Source organism: Hoplias malabaricus, chromosome 1, assembly GCF_029633855.1.
Source record: "Hoplias malabaricus isolate fHopMal1 chromosome 1, fHopMal1.hap1, whole genome shotgun sequence".
Lineage (NCBI taxonomy): Eukaryota > Metazoa > Chordata > Actinopteri > Characiformes > Erythrinidae > Hoplias > Hoplias malabaricus.
The window spans coordinates 42258473-42265249 of NC_089800.1; positions in this window are offsets into that span (position 1 = coordinate 42258473).

Genomic DNA, 6777 nt, shown 5'->3' on the forward strand with positions numbered 1-6777 from the left:
TGGTCCAACACATAAAAAAGTCAAGGAAAATCTGTTCATTTATCCCAGGCTTATCAAGAAATTATCCTGAGGTCAAAACATTACAGACCAATATAATGACATCAAATCCATATTCAGATTTGTGGATAAGCTTCTTGTATGACATCCATGTATTCATTCATTCACCTTAACTACATCAACCTGAACAGTGTCACTGTGGTGCCTATCAGGAACATATCCAGGACAGGTAGCCAGTCCTATATCACATCTTCTCTTAAAGTAAATAATAATAATAATAATAATAATAATAATATGTTTATTTGAGCTTTTTTAGTCAGTTTGTGTCCACTATGTAACTGTATTTTGTAATCAAATTTCTAATCAAATTTGTCCATCTTTGTAAAGAAGTGGGAATTGTTTTTACAGAAACTGTTTAAGGTCATTTTTTTTGTTCCTGGGGACTCCCCCTAGTGTAATTCATTTTTAGAACACTGTACTGAAATTTGTGGGGAGTGTTAGTGAAGTGGTTAGTTTCCTACACTCTTCCAAATGCTATATAGTGCAGTTTCTGCAGTCTTGAGCTAAGATTAGCAATGGTAGAGGCTCTATTCTGCTTTTACAGTTCAGTAAAGCATCACAATGATTTTAATGCTATAATTTTAAGGTAAAAAAATATTAGGTAGTGTTCCTTTAACACCCCACTGCTTTCACGCTTGTTACTCAGTGCAGCTCATCACAGTCACAACATATCAAACATAGATACTTTACATATACTTTTCACTTCTGAGGAAAAATATATATATTTTTTAATAATTCTTAACGATGGTCTGAATAAATTTACTCAAGGATTTCTTAATATTCTTATCACTGGGAGACTAGAGTTTGATCCCTAGTGATGCCACAGCCATGTGTGGTCAGAAGTCCAATAGCACACAAGTGACCTCACTCTTTCTGGCTGGGGAGGCAGACAGCCATCCCTCTACTCAATGGCTCAGCATTGTATAAATCAACATGGGAGTCAGTTTGCTAACATAACAGGGATATAGGCATTTAGCATTCTCTTGAAAGGTGCTGAGCTGGCCAATAGCATTGTGTTTGTGGCAGATCATAAAGAAGTGGTGGTTGGCTTCATGTGTCTCTGTGAAAGAGTGCAACAGCCTTCCCACTCCCAACTTGGTGGCATTATATGACTGCGGCGTCCTTACTAGTGGGTGGAATAAGCAATTACTGTTAAATAAATAAATAAATAAATAAATAAAAATACTAATTTAATAAACAATGGTTGTGATAGCTATTGCATTATAACAAATTGCCCTTACAAATAATTTCAACTCAGTCGAAAAAACATTTTTTAAATGCTATATAATTAATACACTGTGACATTTTAGGAAATTTAAGCTCCTTTAAACTTAGCATTTTGCAGGCCATAGGTCGATCTCAAATCTCTGAACAGGAACAAAAGCTCTCAGCACTATAAATCCTCTGTGCAAGAGGACATTCTTACACAGTTTCAAACAGAGGAATGTCACATTTGGGCTATGGGATCCAGTGCCAGGGTAACAGAAATGCTTAACCCCCAAAAAAGCGCAACAATTAGAGAGATGGAATAAAGAACTATGCTAAATATTTTCTTGAACAAACTGTTAGACTTTCATAAACACACTGCTATCTTTTTAAAATCCATACCAAAATTAACACAATTGTCTCATAGACGTCAGCCACATTATCCTTAGTTTTGCCCTGAACATATGAGATTAGCAAACAACACTTGTATTACTTTTTTAGTTAGCATTACTTAAACTATGCTACAAGGCCAAATGTTTGTAGACACTTCAGACACTTGCTCTTTTAAATTTTCTTATGAAATTAAACAATTGGGTAGTTCTCCCCCTCATTTGTAGTACATTTAGCTATTTATGAACCACAGATGGACATCTTTGTTCAGTTGTAAACACACAAGTTGTATATCTTCTTTGTAATATATGAATTGAAATAGGAAGCTCTAGAGTAGCTGCACATGATTTTAAGTTCACCATGCTCAACGGTAAGTGCCATAAATATAATACCCTTAATTTTCTTTCCTAATGTTATATTGCAGTACAATTTAGTAATTTTTTCCCCACACCTTATCGAAAGAGTGTGAAGAAATTATCCACAAGTGGAAGCACCTGCACTAGCACTTGTAGAGCCTTTGAAATTCCTGTGCCAGCTCAGAGCTGGCAGGGCAGAAACACACGCAGAGCCTTCATAAAGTGGTTAGACTGTTTGCCACCACTTTGTGGGTGCTGAGTTTCTACAAGCCCTTATTACATACAGCAGTGTATACAGCAGTGAGATGTTAATCTCTGAATAAAGAGAAAGACACACAGGGTGGTGCGACTGCTGCTGATTATAATTTATCACTATCAGTTATGGGACTCGTCAACGCATGTCCTGCCCAATGTATTTACATCTTTACACTGTGCAATGAGGAAATACACCATTTACTTCCATGACACAAAAACACACATTCATGTTCCGATTAAACCCCATAAAAACACGCTAGGATAAATACCTCTGCTCAGTTCAATTACTTCTGATATTTCTGAGATCATAAGCATTTGTTAGAGTTTCTTAAAAACAGATTGATATTACTGCAATAATTTAATATGAATTTAATATTTAATATGAATGTGATTTTAAATATAGGGATAATGTGCAGAAAAACAAGCTCATTCAAATATACTTATATCTATAATTAGCAAATCACTTTTAATTACATGGAACTAACATAATTATACTCTCTGAATGATCAGTTGCTACTTGAATATGTTCTGCCACAAAAGAGAGACAATATATAAATGAATTTATCCATTTTATAAACAACCTTTATGCAGCGACATCAAGCCAAACACCACATCCGTGCTGCCAATATATCAGCACACTTTGAGAAGTTCCCTAACTGCCATTCACCCATATTGTTAGCATTGTTCTAAGGACACAGTGAGGCAATGCATTCCTACCAACCCAGACAGAGTGAGACACTTTTGGACCCCGACCACAGAAGGCTATGGAATTGGCAGTGATTTCCCAGTTATATGGCCAGTGCTTAGTTGTTGGCTTCCACTTGGAACCACATCTACATCTAGTCTAAGCTTACACTTAGACTCAGTAGATAGTACACATTTTTAATATTTTTTTATTTTTTGATAAGTATATAGTGTTTAGATTTGCTATTTACTTTAAAAGTCACACAACGTATTGCAACTGAAAATATATGCGGTGTCCTTCTCTACAACTATTATATTCCTGTCACTGAGAAGGCATGTAATCTGGTCTCTGAAACCATCTCCCAAGGAAGGGTTAAGAGCATTGTTAGCAGAACTGAAGTCAACGACAAACATTACACATTTTGTGAAAGTGGGTGAAATGTGCTGAAAGTGAAGTACTGTGGTAGAAGCAAAATACTTCAGAAGTGTATGTGGAAACATGAGATTTAGCAATAAAAACAACAGAGCAAACCATGAAGTACAATATCTGCTGTTGTTTTTTGCTGCACATTTCCAGCAGAGGAGTGATTTTCAGCCCAGTGCTCAGCAGGTGTTGGACGGGCACTCTTTGTCCCACCACAGACCAATAACTCAGCTCTTTTATAGCTGTGGAAGTGTTTTAGTGGTTTGAGCATTGTGCTGTTGTAGAAAAGAGAAAGCTCTAGGCTACACTGCTCTGGGAAATGTTCTGTACATATATGAGTATGAATGTGTGTTTGTGTGTGTTTAATTGTCTAAAGGCTGGATTACTTGAATGTCTAGTTAATCATGAACATTGTGTGTACACTGTGACTACTATGACCACGGGCAGACCAAAGACACTTTATAATGAAAATGTTAAGATATACAGTGCTGTTAGTTTTTATATTTTTAAATGGAAGAGTTTTGATGTATTTGTAGATGTAAAAAGTTGGTACATATTAAGCATAATTCGTCATACCATACCATTTCAAAAGAGAACATTTGTGTTTTCCTCTAATCAGTAATGACTGTACTCTGCCTTAAAAATGTCTCCTGACATTTGATTACACCACCATGCACCAGATGGTGAGGAGAACCAATAATAAACAATAATGCCATGATTCACTAACAACTTGTACCATCACCACCTACAATAGAGATCAATATTAGAGATCGTATATTTTCTTAAATATTAATATCAATGCTCCTCCCAATTTAAAGTTATAGTTTGGGGGGTGGGGGGTGCTTTCTTCAGCAGGAGTTGGGACTCCTATACAGTTATAAGGCAAGGTGAATGTTAATGTTTTAGAGAACCACTTCAGTAACACATGGGTCTTTCTCTACATGCATCTCCTCTTGTCACACTGCAAGATAATATAAATAAAATAAATAAAATAGATAATGCACTTCACTGAGTTCATTCATTCATTTATTCATTGTCTGTAACTGCTTATCCAGTTCAGGGTCGCGGTGGGTCTGGATCCTACCCAGAATCACTGGGCGCAAGGCAGGGACACACCTTGGAGGAGGCGCCAGTCCTTCACAGGGTGACACACACTCACACCTATGGACACTTTTTTGAGTCAGCAATCCACCTACCAACCGTGACCGTGGGAGGAAACCGGAGCACCCGGAGGAAACCCATGCAGACAAGGGGAGAACACACCAAACTCCTCACAGAGTTCACTGAGTTGCTAATATTACAATAATCTAATGGCCAGTCCATTATCCAGAACAGTGTGTAAACCACCTAGAGAATATTTGAAAGAAACTGGCAGAAAAAAATGGAGGGAAAAACACTACAAGTATAAGTGAATGTGTGAGTGTGTGTCACCCGGCAAAGGACTGGCTCCCCCTCCAGGGTGTGTTCCCACCTTGCACCCAACGATTCTGGGAAGGCTCTGAGCCCTGAACTTGATAAGCGGCTACAGACAATGAATGAATGAAAGTATCAGAAGATCCCTCGTAAAAGGACAATTAATGTCAAAAGTGAATAATTAAAAAAAAAATGAAAAGATGCACTAAAAATGGGACCATCAGATAACCTGTACTCTGGAAACCCAATAAGGCCATTGGTGTCTTCACAGCCATGGACTGGATCTCCCAGAGCCCAGAACTCCATATCATTCAGTGTGTTTGGATTAAATGGATTGTGAAAAGCAGAAAATATAGCTAAAATTGAACACTGAATTTTTTGAGATGTGGGAAAATACCCTGCAGAAAAGAATAGAAGCTGTACGACAAGGAATTTACTCCTTAAATTGTACTATATTTAGTTATTGAAAATTAGTTTCTATGAATATAGGTTTTCTGGGCTTTTCTGAGTGCTGAAATATGCACTTTATTATTTCCCACAACAACAAATACAGTTTTACTTTAGCAAGTGTAATTTTAAAACATTGTGCATATGAAAAATATCAATAAAAATCAGAGAAAAGTTGTGGTTCAGTTTCACTGCCACAGCTGGAGATACTTTGGGTTAACACATCACAGAAGCAGCAACGTTTACCTGACCTCTTCCCCTCCAATTTATCACTGTATTGACCAGGGTGCTGGGCCACAGCTGACAGTGTTTGCTGGAGTTTTAGTGCCTGCGTGTTTGCTCTTAACCCCATTGCTCTCCTTGTCCTCCTCCTCCTCCTCCTCCTCATGATCTCAGTGCTGAGGTTTCTCTGCGGTGGGCTTTTCTACCTGGCCCACCCAGTGAGATGTTCCTCACCTGGGAACAGGAACGCTTTGCTACTGCTCTGCATCCTCCCATAGCGAGGTAATGCACAATTTAATGGGGCACTTTGATCACCCTAAACATCTCCAGATGCTGCTCTCTCTGTGTGTGGCACTTCCTCTCTCTCTCTCTCTCTCTCTCTTGTACTGTCATGCGTCCCCTTGGGGCTGGAATAAAACAAATAAAAAAACATACCACAGTTTCATTCAGGTTCAGTAAAGTTGGTATATGGCATAATACATTATACCTTAGTCTTTGTAAGGTTATTAATTACATAGTTTGTCCCAATTTTATTTTACCTTTTTAACAAGAGCTTAAAAGCTATAAAACAGAAATTCACAAACAGAAAGTTTATATCTACAATCCTCTTGCTCGTGTGAGGAATATAATTGGGTTTAAAACATAAATCTTTGTCTTTTTTATATTATTATTAGATTTCCTTTACATATATTATAAATATTATATATGCATTTTATTTGAAACTTTCAAATGTAGTAGTATGTAAAGTAGTAGTAGTAAATGTTGGGGTATTGTAAATATGTCTTAAATTATTTAGCTATAACTCTACATTAGCTACATATAGTAATGTATAGTCAACAATTTGGGAAAATCTTTCCTTTTGTGTCTATTCAATATCCACAAGCTTGAATACATCATAAAATTGAATACAATCCACGTAGGCTCTGGATTCACTGTGCCCTCAGACTGGACCTAATGTTTAACGAGAATGAATAAATAAATTATATATTGACTGAATGAATTGATGAATGAATGAAGTACTCTCAAGAAATAAATTAAACGGACTCACTCAGCACAAGATAATGACACTAAGCACACTGCTGACAAGATCAAGATGTACTTCCCAGAGAAGGACCTGGCTGGGATTCACAGATCAATGGAAATGCCATTCCCCAGAAACCATACCTCAACATCACTGAATGTATTTTATTATTTTAATAATAAGCAGCAGCAACCAGATCTTTTAGGGGACATTAAATAATCACTAGAGTACTGCATGTAAAAGTATATATTTGACATTAAATATTATAAAATATTTAAATATTATCATTTACATTACTGAAC